The 13,068-nt window shown below is 51.7% G+C and overlaps 1 protein-coding gene across 5 annotated transcripts in view; it reads left to right on the top strand.

Annotated features, from left to right (window-relative positions):
* FRMD4A (FERM domain containing 4A) overlaps positions 1-13,068 on the top strand; it is a 616,540-nt gene that overhangs the window by 397,626 nt on the left and 205,846 nt on the right. Inside the window, exon 1 of one of the 5 annotated variants that reach the window (XM_043563484.1) lies at positions 1,167-1,349. The exons of the other annotated variants lie outside the window; for them this stretch is intronic. The gene's annotated coding sequence lies outside the window, so the exon portion shown is untranslated. Of the gene's footprint in view, positions 1-1,166; positions 1,350-13,068 lie in introns of those variants that run through there. 5 annotated transcript variants of the gene reach the window in all.

The raw sequence follows: 13,068 nt of genomic DNA, 5'->3' as shown, positions 1-13,068 counted from the left end.
AGGGAGGGAGGGAGGGAGGGAGGGAGGGATGGACGGAGGGAGGGAGGGATGATGGATGGAAGGATGGAGGGAGGGAGGGAGGCAGGGAGAGATGTTGGGATTTCGAGCGATGACTGAGTTCTAGAGAAAGATTTTACCCCTGAGACGAGCTGGCTTTCCCACCCACAATAAGCGGGTGCTCTTGCCTGCCTCTCCCTTTATTTTATAATCAAACCATGTTTTGACAATTCGTGAAAAAAATGTGTCTAGGGCAAATTGAGCTGCTGAAGCAGTAAACATTTAGACATATAATGTGAATTGAGTTATTGTTCTCGGTAGGGATATTCCCTGAGTTTGTTTCTCTTTTTTTGGAAAGACAACGCGCCAGCCCGTTTCCCTCCCCCAGGTCTCTTGAAATGCAGGTCTCCCTTCCCCTGGTAATTGTTGCGAATCCTTGACAATAGCCCCCAAGACGAGGTTATCTCGCAGCAACTTCCATTTCCAAAGAGTTGAGGGAGATAACAATTGGACGACGCGGAGGGCTAAGCGCCGCACCTTCAGCCCAGTTCGGCCCAGGTGGCCTCCGCCGGCGGCTCCCAGGGTAGGAGGGGGCTTCCCGCGGTGGATCTGCTGGGGTTTGTCGGGGAGGCGGGGGGGGCCTCCGTTTCGGCATCCCTGCGCTGCCTCTCGCACGCCTGGCTCCGCGCGGCCTCTCCCGGGTTGCGGCCGCATTCGGGACCTAACTTCGTCCCGGCCGCGCGCGCAGCGGCGAGGGGACGCGGGGCTCGGCCGGCTCCCGGGGCGAGCGCAGGGGCGCGGGCGCTCATTGTTGTCCGGGCGCGGGCGGCGCGGGACTCGCCCGGGCCCGCCCTCCGCACCTCCCCGCGGCCCGCCTGCCCTCGCCGGCCGCGCCGGGACGGGGGGCGGGGGGGGGGGCAGCGCGCAGGGGTGGGGGTGGGGGCCGTGGGGGGCGTGGCGCGGGGCGTGGAGGCGGGCAGGGCGCCCCGCAGCATGCGGCGGGGTGGGCCGGGCGCGGGCGGGGGGCGGGCCGGCGGCGGTGCGCCCTGGCGCGCGGCCAGGCTCGGCGCGAGAGGCGCGAGCGGGCGATGGGCTGACGGCGGACCCGCGGCGGGGGCGGGGCGGCGGGGGCCGGGGCGGAGGCGGCGGCGGGGCGGCGGGGGCGGCGGGGGCGCGCCGGGACCCGGCGGGGCGGCTGCGGGCGCCGCGGAGGAGGCGGAGGCGCCGGGCGCGGATGCCGCCGGCTAGGCCACGGGCCTGCGCACCCGGGGCGAATGGGACGCCGGTTCCGGTGGATCCGCCGCTGCAAACCTCGAGTTCCTGGGCTCCGGGCGAAGCGCAGCAAATAAAAGGTAACGTGTCTTTGTTTCCCAGCCGCGACTGCCGGGCGGGATTCTGCAGCGCTTCGGTGTCCGTTTTTAAATGCTGGGGCCGGTGAAAGGGACATGACACTTCTTCCCTGGGAGCGTGGAGTCTCTGAGGTCGCGGATGTGACATTTTTTTTTCAATGCACACCCCACGTGCGGCACCTACCACACTCCCTTCTGCTGCCGGCCCCCTCCCCCCATACACTTTCTCCGGCATCTCCACCTTACGCTGTCTGAATTTACCCGGGGAGAAAGGAAGGGACGTTGCTGCAAGCAGACCTGGGTGCGATTTTTTTTTGTTTTTAAAGAAAAACCGTTTTTATGGAAGTGACAGGGGAGTCCTGTGCTTGGGGTGCCCGAGGGTGGCAGGAGGCGGGCAGATGATCGTGCTGAAATTGACTGCCCTTTTCCATTCCAAATGGCTGCAGCAAGTTTGATGCATAGAGAAAGGGGAGGAGAGCTGTAGGAAACCTTCTTTAGGACGCGGTCATTTATAAACGACCAAACGGCATTGCCTCGGTCGTGCAGACAGATGCCCGGACGTTGGTCCCTGTCGCGTTTAGGAGAGGTGAACCAGTCCTGCGCCTTGAAAGCGGTGTGGGCTGCCCCTGTGTGAGCAGGAACTCGGTGCCTTTCTCCAGTAGCTCGTTAGCAGAGTAACCGCTCAGCAGATTCAAGCAAATTCTGCAAAATTTCCGAGGGATGGCCCTTCTAATAATAGCTCTGGCGGTGGTTTCCTAATAGACACTCGTTCTGAATGATGCGGCCATGCCAGGCTGCCGGAAGCTCAGCTTGCTGAGAACGGCGACCCGACGCCGGTGAAGGACTCCCTGACCCCACCATGAATGGATGAGGCGCTTTCTCCCCTATGAATGGAACATCCCAACAGAGGCCACTACTGCTGCTCTGGCTTCTTTCCCTTTGAGTCTTCGCAGCTTCTCATGAAAGGGATTCTCAGAGCACCTCAGACAGGCACGTTTCTAAACCTGAGCTCTTCCGTGGTGACGGCCTCTTCGGTGTTGGAGGGTCACCGAGGTATTTTTAGACACCTGGTCAGGCCGACTTGATCTGCGTTCACCTGATTGGGCTTTAGGCAGCCGCTTGCACAGTCCTTCCTGCTCAGCATCCAAGCCTTGTGCTTTCCCAGCCGGAGGGCCAGGAGCGAACTTCTGACTTCATCCAGGGAAGCCACGGCCGACCCCGGGGAAGCACCTCAGGGATGGGATGCAAAAAATACCTCATATTCACTGGCACTTAGCCCTGTGTGCCATCTTGAAAACGTCCGACAAAAGTGGGCGTTTAGGGAGACAGGGAGGACCCACGCTTCACTGTTTTGTTTCTGGTCTTTGCATCACTTCGTGTTCCTTCGTAGCATTTGACCCCATTTCTGTGGAGTCTGATTTGGCCCTGGCCAGTAGCCCAAACCTTCGGATCAGCAGAAATCCGATTTTGAGTCTCCAGGTGCCACGCATCTCCTGCAACCCAGAGCGATCAGGGGATGAGCCACTTCTGTTGGCCGACGGAACCATTCCGCCACAAATGAAATCTGGATGTATTGAAGGCACGACGGAAATGAGGGTCATGCAACAGATAGATTGGAATCCATTTGGTCCTGAGAGGTTAAACCGCTACAGTCAATTTAGTTGGAAGCAGTATTTGGACATGCTTTGAAATCAATAGTATACTGTCCTGCCCGTGAACAGAATGTTGCACCCTGAGAACTTGGAAAGAAGTTTCACCTGACGGGCAAAAAGTTGTGTGGGCGGGCGTAACCCTTTAGAAAAGAAAAAGAAAGTTTCAGTTCCTCTTGTGTCAGAGGGAAGCACAGTTTGTAGAAGTGAGGATCAGAAAATCCCTGCACCCTCTTTTGTTCTGACCAAGCGTGCGTTATCAGCCGCTGCTGTTGCTGTCTTCTCTTTGGCACTCGTCTTGAACTAATTTTATTAATAAGGCTTGTTATTTATGGTACGGGGCCTCTTTGTCATGTGTAGGTGCTATTGCCGAGTCCCCTGATGGCCTGGCAGGTGGCTGGTGCCATTAGCATTATCCCGTCGTTGGGGAAACTGAGACCCCTTGAGGTTCAGGGAGTCGCTGATTTCATAACCCGCGAGGCACGCATGGCAGACATGTACAGTGCTCGGTGTGGGGGGAACAGCAAGGTTACAGCCTCAGGTCGAAGAAAAAGCCAAGAGGAATGAGTCCTTGCCTGGGTTCTGGAACTTGGGAAAAGGCTGGATAGACGAGTGGGTGTGCCAGCGTTTGTGCGGGAAGGGGCTCTCTGGGCAGCCTGGCTGAGTGGAGGGGAAGGTGTGGCTGGCCTGTGATGAGATAGATGGAGGGGACCTGTCGGGGACCCGTGGCTTTAGTAAGTGTGGGGCGGGTGAGACCTCCTTCACGGGAGATCACTCTGGACTTCCCTGCATCTGCGTTCCAACTTGTGTTCTTGCTCTTGACGCGCGCGTGTGGGTGAGTAAATAGAACACTTACTTACACTTCTACTCACGTGCTGTGTGCTTATCTGTTCTAAGGGTCGCGTTTAGCCTGACACACTGAATGACTGAAAAAGCGAGGGGGCACTTTCCAACCTAAAGCTTTGTTCTTAGATAATTTTGCGTACGTAAATACTTATCATTTATTTATTTATTTATTTTTAATTTTTTTTTTTTAATGTTTATTTTTGAGACAGAGAGAGACAGCATGAATGGGGGAGGGTCAGAGAGAGAGGGAGACACAGAATCCGAAGCAGGCTCCAGGCTCTGAGCGGTCAGCACAGAGCCCGATGCGGGGCTCGAACTCACGGACGATGAGATCAAGACCTGAGCCGAAGTCGGACGCTCAACCGACTGAGCCACCCAGGCGCCCCTCATTTATTTATTTTAAAAGAAGGAACAATACAGGGGCGCCTGGGGTGGCTCAGTCAGTGGAGCATCCGACTCTTGATTTCGGCTCAGGCCATGATCTCACAGTTTGTGGGTTTGAGCCCTGCGTTGGGCTCTGCTCGGACAGTGTGGAGCCTGCTTGAGGTTGTCTCTCTCACCCTTTCTCTCTGCCCCTCCCCTGCTCGTGCTCTCTATAAACAAATGAGTCAGAAGGAACAGTGCGGCTTCTGGAGCATTTCTAGTTTAATAGGTCAAAATGAGACATAGACCTGATCATAGTTAAATAGCTCTTGAAGTTATTTTAATTCACTCTGTGTACAGTATCAGAATGGATAAGTGTGGATTCAGGAATGGCTTTCATTCCCATCTTTTACCTCTTAGAGGTCACCCAATGTGTCAATAAAAGTTGTGGCAGAAATTCTCTCTTTAGGTTTGTGCATAGCGAAAGATCCCAGCACCTCGATGAGAAGTGGTTTCTGAGACCTCACGGGGACATAAGCCCTTGGGATAAAGATCTTCCAGTGGTTATTCAGTCTGACTTCCAAAAACTGGATTCCCCTTGAGCCAAAGATGCTGCCGGCTCCCATTCCCTGGCGGCCTCCCCGGGACGCTGCGGGTCTCCCTCTACTCCACCCTCCCGCTTCCGATTCTTTGCCGCCCATTTCCATTTCCCTCTGAAATGTAACGAATGGAACACAAGGGGACGTTGGAGTTGAAGTGAGAAAAAGTAACCGCATCATCCCACTGCTTGCACAGGATACAGAGGTACTTGAACCTGTCCTACAAAAAGCACAAGCAGAGACTTGAATCGGGGAAACCTGGCCACTGTCCGGGAATGGTGGGATTTGAGTCTTTTACTTGGTGGTGTTCTCTTGAGCCCTAATCAGACCCCAGTACCCTGCTGGTATTTTCTGTTTTTGTTTTTCCCAAGACCTCTGATCTCAGAGGCTGGTTCGGTAGCTGTTGGAGCTCTGGGCTTCAGGCTCCCCTGCTGCACATGCAGAGTTGCTGGTTTCACTACTCTGTCCTGCAAGAAGTTTTTGAATCAGCATAAATCCGGCTTACCAAACATTCTCTCCCCAGCACTTTCCTTCTGGTTCCCTAAATCCATCATTTCCCACCCTTTCCTCTGTCCCGAGAGATCAGCGTGTCTTTCTCTTATAAGGAGTGATTCAACCACACCCTTACATTTATGGCAGTCGGTTCCACCACTAAAAGCACCGTCTTAAAAATACCCATCATTATGCCTCTCGTCCTCTCACATGAGCAGAGCGGTGGCCTCTTTGAATGAACTGCACTAATGCCTATTTGGGGTGCTAGAGAGGGAGTATGTCTGTGTGTGTGTGTGTGTGTGTGTGTGTGTGTGCTCAGTTCTTAATTGTATCAGTGGAAATTAGGTATTTTCCCCCAAAGAGAAATGCTCTTCTCTTTGAAGATGGAAATGACTACCAAGAATAAAGACCATGGTTATTGGAAAGAATGTGAAGAATATAAAGGAATAGGGGATCTGGTTCAGCTCAGTGGCCTCGTTACTACCAAATGATAATCAAGGAAAATAACCAAATAAAAATCAAGGTGGTAGCCCCGTTTGGAACTGCGTGAGTACATACAGGCAGAGCTAAGTCTCATTTGGACGTGCGTTATCTAGGATCTAGCGTGTTAGGCAGGCAGGTCTCTATCTGTGGTGGTTTCTGGTTTTTTGTTTTAAACTCTGGCCATTCCATGATGCAGTACAAGAAGAAACTAGTCCGCGGTCGAGATTATCTGTCCATGCACACTCGTCCCCCTGAACTCTGACAACATTCACACGTGTTTTCCGGCTTCCCTCTTATTAGCAGTCATTTGCCTGTCCATGGTTACTGTATACTTTATGTTCACATATGCTCATGGCGTTTAAGTCCCTGATCATCATGGGCACTCAGTGGGTCCTCCTGGAGTAAGTAAATCACTGAGGGAATTTATCATACTGTGCTCCCACACGGCGACAGTTAGGCATCCTTAGAAACCTAGAAAGCCCACTGGTCTAAAGTGAAATGTACCCTGTTGGGTCATCCTGTGTCTAACCTTGTCTTAGTCTGCACCGTGGTGTGGCCCCTCTTTCACAGTTGGTAATGCCTTGCCAACCTTAGGGCTAGAAGTCTTGGTACTGATGCAAAACCCTAAACCTTTTAATGATGATTTTCACTTCAAATGAGCCAGAAACTCCCCCCCCCCCCAAACCTCAGGCTATAACTCCATAGTTTCCATCAAAACTAGCCTGTTCTGGTGACTCAGTCTCCTTTACACGGCTTTCGCCTCTCTTTGTCCTTGCTGTATGAGGAATGCATGAAAAAAAAAAGCGTGTAATGGGGAATTAGATTGATAATGCATGACAGCGAATGGAAATGATGGTCGGAGCCTTGCCAGGCTGTGCCATTCATAACCATAAAATGCACGATTATGCTCTCACCACATGCCTGTGAACAAGTATATAGATGCAACAAACCCAAACTAGGAAACCAAATAGTGTGGAACCATCTGGAGCTGGGCAGTGTACCTACAGACCGAGCTGGGGAATGCAGTGCTCACTTACCCATCTCTCCGCTCCCACTGGATGCCCCCTCCCCCCCAAGTATCAGATACTCATTTCTCTGTGGCTCAGAGACAGAGAGAGCGCGCATGCGCAGAAGAGAGGGGAGGGTAAGGACAAGAATCAGAGTGGAGCTGAACACAGTGGAGAGCAGTGTTCTGTATTCTCAATCCCCTTGTATTGGGATGGTTGAGTGTTTTGTAACAGAGTAACTACAGAGTGACCAGTACCACAGATGTAGCCTGGAGGTCCCGTCCTGAGGGCAGAGGCCTCGAACCCTGCAACCCAGCAGGGGCTGACGTCACCCTGAATGTGCAGGGCAGGCTGTGAACCACGCACATGTGAGATTTGGGGCTTATCAGTCAGGTCAAAGATTTCAGAGAGATGGAGTTCTAGGAATGAGAAGGGGCATATCGATTACTTTTTTTTTTTTTTTCAACGTTTATCTATTTTTTTGGGACAGAGAGAGACAGAGCATGAACGGGGGAGGGGCAGAGAGAGAGGGAGACACAGAATCGGAAACAGGCTCCAGGCTCCGAGCCATCAGCCCAGAGCCTGACGCGGGGCTCGAACTCCCGGACCGCGAGATCGTGACCTGGCTGAAGTCGGACGCTTAACCGACTGTGCCACCCAGGCGCCCCTCGATTACTTTAACAGATGAGGAGATGTTCCCAGATACTCAGGGACCCTGCGAAGGCCGCAGTTACAGTGCTAAGACTAGAGGCCCCGTCGCCTGACAAGGACTTAGACGATGCACGGAGGCATGGTGGCCAGAGAGAGGAACCGTGGCGTTATCCAGCGTGGCTGTGACTTCTGTTTCTGCCACCTGCTAGCCATGAGGCCTTGGGTGAATGACTGAATCTCTCTGAGCTGCAGTTTTCTTACTGACAAGAAAAGTTACATTCAGAGGAAGCCGTGAAACAGTATCTATGAAACGACTAGCACAAAAATATGCCTGTCTTAAGAGAAGTGATTTTGTCTTTGTATCCTTCCCCCTGCTCGCCCCGCCCCCGCCCCAGTTTGACTTGCTTGTATCACTGGAAGGTCCTGGAACAGTTAATATGGTGAGGGTTGGTTGGGGGAGGGGAAGGAAGAGAAGAGGGATGATTCTTCCTTTACACCAAAAAACAGAGAGCGGATTTGAATTCTTCAGTTTTCAAAAATGATCGCAAAGGGCTTTTATCTTGAGAAAGAAAACTAGGAGAATCAAAACAAGAATTACAAAGGTTATGTCCGTCGGTGGTGATGCCGTCTTTTTCTACACAACAAAGGCAAAAATCCGGATCACTGTGTGACGTTCTTTGATTACTTCCCACTCATTGCCATTAATTAGGAAGATTTTCAGCCGCTGTTTACTTATTGATGTAGCACTCAGGTGATGAATGCAGGGCGTTAATGGCAGAAAGAAGCCTAGAACCTGAGCTGTACTACATGCTGGTGGGAGTTTTTCTCTCGGCACCCACAACCCCGGGACTCTGCAAATACGGGGAGTTCCTCGGTAGCCTGAGAAATCAACATACCAATTTGCATAATACCCATCAGAAATTATTTAAGCACTTGATAACCTTCTTGGTGTTAAATCAAATAGATCAGAATGAGAGATGGTCCATCTTCTGGAGACAGATTAAACAGGCAGCAGAATAAGAGCATGAAATAAATATAAAAACAAGGGAGGTATTATTTATAGAACATTATAGCCAGATCCAGGACAAGGATATATTTTAGGTGAACCCTCAGGGACAGCTTATGGGAATAGTTTGCCTGGACAAGGTGGAGTGAGCCAGAAAACAGAGGCTGGCATTTGTTTGTGGTCCCTTCTTTCTTTGTGGTGGAAAGTAGGGATTCTGTAACCCACCACAATTTAGTGTGTCTGCCATCGTGTTCCTAAGGTTGTAACTTAGTCGATAGAGGTTTTGTGCCTCTTTAGACACAGAGATCTAGAACTTCGAACTTGGGAGGGATATCCAAATACTCAAAGAATAATATCCAAAACCATAGTGTTTTGTTTCTTATACAGCTAGACTCTTCTTGCCACCATAACTGACCACACTCTTAGGGAACTGACAAAACCCGACTGAAAAATCCCGTAAACTCTAAGGTTTTTTTTTTAAAAATTGTTTTTAATGTTTATTTAATTTTCAGAGGGAGAGAGAGAGAGGTAGCAAGTAGGGGAGGGCCAGAGAGAGAGGGAGACAGAGAATCCGAAGCAGGCTCCAGGCTCCGAGCTGTCAGCACAGAGCCTGACATGGGGCTTGAACTCATGAACCGCGAGATCATGACCTGAGCCGAAGTTGGATGCTTAACCGACTGAGCCACCCAGGCGCCCCTAAACTGTCAGTTTTATACTATTGTTTTCATTTGTCGAACGGAAATAGAGAAAAGTCGGTGTTTGAGCCCACGTGCTTATTTGCAGGTAGCACAGGTGGACAGAGCGAGGACACTTATGTCCCTGCCGTTTCCCTGCTGATGAGTAAGCGAGGAGGCAAACAGCACACGGCACTTGCTCCTGCCCTTGTCCTGAGACCCTCACTGAGACGCTGATTCTCCCTTTGGCTGTTGATCAATTTCCCCTAAATCTGACTCCTTAAAGGAGCTTCCAGAGTTCTCAAAGGCCTTGCTCAGTTTCCCCTCTTACCAGTAGTTGTTGGACCACCGGTCTCTGCCTCCTCCGAGGCTCGGCAACCATTGTCCTGTGACAAATGAGTCACTAGTCTGCCTCACTCTTCCTCTTTGATGCATTACTAGTATTAAGCTCTTCAAGCCTTTAACAGTAAGTTTCTCCAGCGCCTTGCTCAGCTGTTTCCTCCCCAGATTCTTTTGGGGTGAGGTGCCCACTTGTAGTTCAGCGTCTCCCCTTTTGTTCCTGGGTTATCACAAGATCGTCACAGCATACCCCTTCCCCACCTTCCTAGCTTGGTGCGTGTGTGCCTGTGTCTGCAGCACCCACACATCACCTCCCCACCCTTGTTGCCCCCTGCCGCCTGCATTTCTTTTAAACCACAGGGCTTCACATGGTCCAGAAGGACCCACCACAGCCTGGAAGCTCCTTGTTTCTTAAACTTCTGTTCTTTTTTTTTTAATGCGTATTTTTAAAAAAAATTTTTTTCTTAATGTTTTTATTTATTTTTGAGACACAGAGAGAGAGACAGAGCATGAGCAGGGAAGGGGCAGAGAGAGAGGGAGACACAGAATCGGAAGCAGGCTCCAGGCTCTGAGCCATCAGCACAGAGCCCGATGCGGGGCTCGAACTCATGAACCGTGAGATCACGACCTGAGCCGAAGTCGGATGCTCAACCGACTGAGCCACCCAATGCGTATTTATTTTTGAGAAAGAGAGTGTGAGCTGAGGAGGGGCAGAGAGAGAGGGAGACACAGAATCGGAAGCAGGCTCCAGGCTCTGAGCCATCAGCACAGAGCCTGATGCGGGGCTCGAACTCACGGACCGTGAGATCATGACCTGAGCCGAAGTCGGACGCTCAACCGACTGAGCCACCCAGGTGCCCCAATGCATATTTATTTTTGAGAAAGAGAGTGTGAGCTGAGGAGGGGCAGAGAGAGAGGGAGACACAGAATCCGAAGCAGGCTCCAGGCTCTGAGCTGTCAGCACAGAGCCGACGCGGGGCTTGAACTCACGAACCGTGAGATTACGACCTGAGCCGAAGCCGGATGGATGCTCAACCGACTGGGCCACCCAGGCACCCCTCTTAAACTTCTGTTCTTATGCTAACTCTCACGCACTGTGTCAGTCCGGTTGGGCTGCCAGAAAAATACTGTAGACTGGGTGGCTTATGAACTACAGACATTTATTTCCTATAGTTCTGGAGCCACAGGAGTGTCTGAGGGAGGCATTCTAGGCAGGTGTGGGAGCTCGTCAAAGGCCCTGAGAGGAAAGAGTGACAGGGAGGGAACAGTAAGGAGATGACTGTTAAAGAGCAGACTGAGTGAAGGAGGCACAGAGTCGGAATCACGTGGGGCCTCGAAAGCTTCTGACCAGGGGCAGGGGGGCATCGGAGAGTGCAGATCTGGGGAGCACCGCGGCCCCACCTGGGCTGCACAGGGATAGTTTTATGGTGCTGTATGGGGACCAGACTGCAAGGCCAAGCAGAGGTGACACAGGAGATGCCAGATGAGTGGCAGTTACAAGAATCGGGCAGGTGATAAATGATGATGAAGTGTTCAGTGTCTGGGTATTTTAGAGAGAACCAACGACATTTTCTGGTGGGTTGGGGGTAGGATGTGGGATACGAGACAGAAGTCCACTTCTGGGGCCCAAGGAGCAGAGCTTGGTGCTGGAGTTGCTGGTCCGTGACAGGGGAAAGCCGTGGATGGGGGAGGGTCGGGGAGGAGGATAGGTCAGCAGTCCTGTTTGGCACACGCGGAGTTTGAGGTGCCTTCCAGATCGCCACACGGCAACGTTGAGTGGGCAGGTTTATACAGAATCCTAGATAAGCCTGTGGAAGGAGGAAGCCCGGTGACGTGGGGCTCAGCCACCTAGAGATGATGTGAGATGATGCCAGGCCTTAGTCCTGAATAACACGAGATCTGAGGAAAAACCGTAAGCACCATACTTCAAAAGAAAAGAATATAAGTTCTGAAAAATGAAGTAATTCCTTAAGGTGTGAAGAACTCTGTTATGGTGTGTTGCTTCAGCTGGGATTCTCCACGTCCTCCTGAGGGTCTCTTTTTTGATGTGTGAGAGGAGTATCTCTAACCCTCACACTGTAATCACATTTATTGATGGGCCACGGGCATGCAATAAACACACATTTAAAGGGTCCTATTGGGTAAGGTTTTGTTTTTGTTTTTTGTTTTTCTGTTTTTTAAGTTTTTTAATGTTTATTTATTTCTGGAAGAGAGAGACAGAGACAGAGCATGAGCAAGGGAGAGGCAGAGAGCGAGGGAGACACAGAATCCGAAGCAGGCTCCAGGCTCCGAGCGGTCAGCCCAGAGCCCGACGCGGGGCTCGAACTCACGAACCGCGGTATCATGACCTGAGCCGAAGTCAGACGCTTAGCCGACTGAGCCACCCAGGTGCCCCATCTTTTTTAACTTTTTAAATTTATTTTGACAGAGAGAGAGTGTGTGTATGCACAAGCGGAGAAGGGGCAGAGAGAGAGAGAGAGAGAGAGAGAGAATCCCAAGCAGGCTCTGTGCTGTCAGCATGGAGCCCAATGTGGGGCTCGATCCCATGATCCATGAGATCCTGGTCTGAACCGAAATCAAGAGTCGGGTGCTTAACCGGCTGTGCCCCCCCTTGTTTGATAAGTTTTGTCATATGAAGCAATGTCCATGATCCAGAATTGTAATTCCCTGCTTCCAGTCAGTCACGTTTACTGAGACTCTTGTGTGTTTAAAGCTCCATGCTAGGAAGTGTGAAGGATCTGAGATGTAATCGCTCCCCCTGCCTCCTGTATTTGTTCTGATGTAGCATCCAGACTCCCTACACAATTCTCCAATCACAAGCTCATTTCAAGGCCTTTTCTAAAGTGTTTGCTGGAAGTACACTCAAGTTTGGTGTCCAGAGGGTTTGAAATGACGTGTGTAGGCCACTTGACCTACCGGGACTGCTGGCTAAATCAGGAAAGAGGAACGATCAGGAGCCCTGCCCTCTTTTGCTCCGTTGTGATACAGGCAGAAAACATGTCCCTCGTTCCTTCTTTCGTGGAAGCCGCCCAAACAGCAGGCTCGGCTCCGTCCTTATTTTCTGTGGGTAGTCAACACAATAATTACCTCCTGCCGAAAGCCTTGAGAAATTGTTTCTGTGTCCAATTAGAACTTTTGATTTGACTAGCAGATACACATAACGTCTTCACTTCTGTAACTACTCACTAATGATATGCACCCTGGATATTTTTAGATCTACCATTTGCCAAACGGCCATTGCATTTTAAGGCCTTGCATTTCCTGTGACAGCTTTTCCACTGAGAGACTTGTGGGACCGTGGGTGAAAAGGAAGAGGGGGGGGTGCGGAATTCCTCTTTGGTTTTGGAATCCTCTCCCTCCCTCCCTCCCCCGCCCCCTCCTTCCCTTCCTTTCCCGGCCTTACTCCCACCCCCAGTTTTAAATGGGGAAGAAGTGCAGTGGTTCTGGAAACTTGTCCTGTGCACGGTGCTGCCCCACGAGCAGGTCTCCAGCGGGGTCTGGGGTGGTTCGTGGGGCAGCCAGGCAGTGTTGAAACCTCTGACAAGATGAACGGAGGAAGGGAGCCGCCAGCGCAGCTCGAGCGAGTGCGAGGAGTCTCTGCCAGGCGTCTCCA

This window comes from Prionailurus bengalensis, chromosome B4 (assembly GCF_016509475.1).
Source record: "Prionailurus bengalensis isolate Pbe53 chromosome B4, Fcat_Pben_1.1_paternal_pri, whole genome shotgun sequence".
Classification (NCBI taxonomy): Eukaryota; Metazoa; Chordata; class Mammalia; order Carnivora; family Felidae; genus Prionailurus; species Prionailurus bengalensis.
Note: the sequence above shows the minus strand (reverse complement) of the source record. Positions and strands in the feature narration are given on the sequence as shown.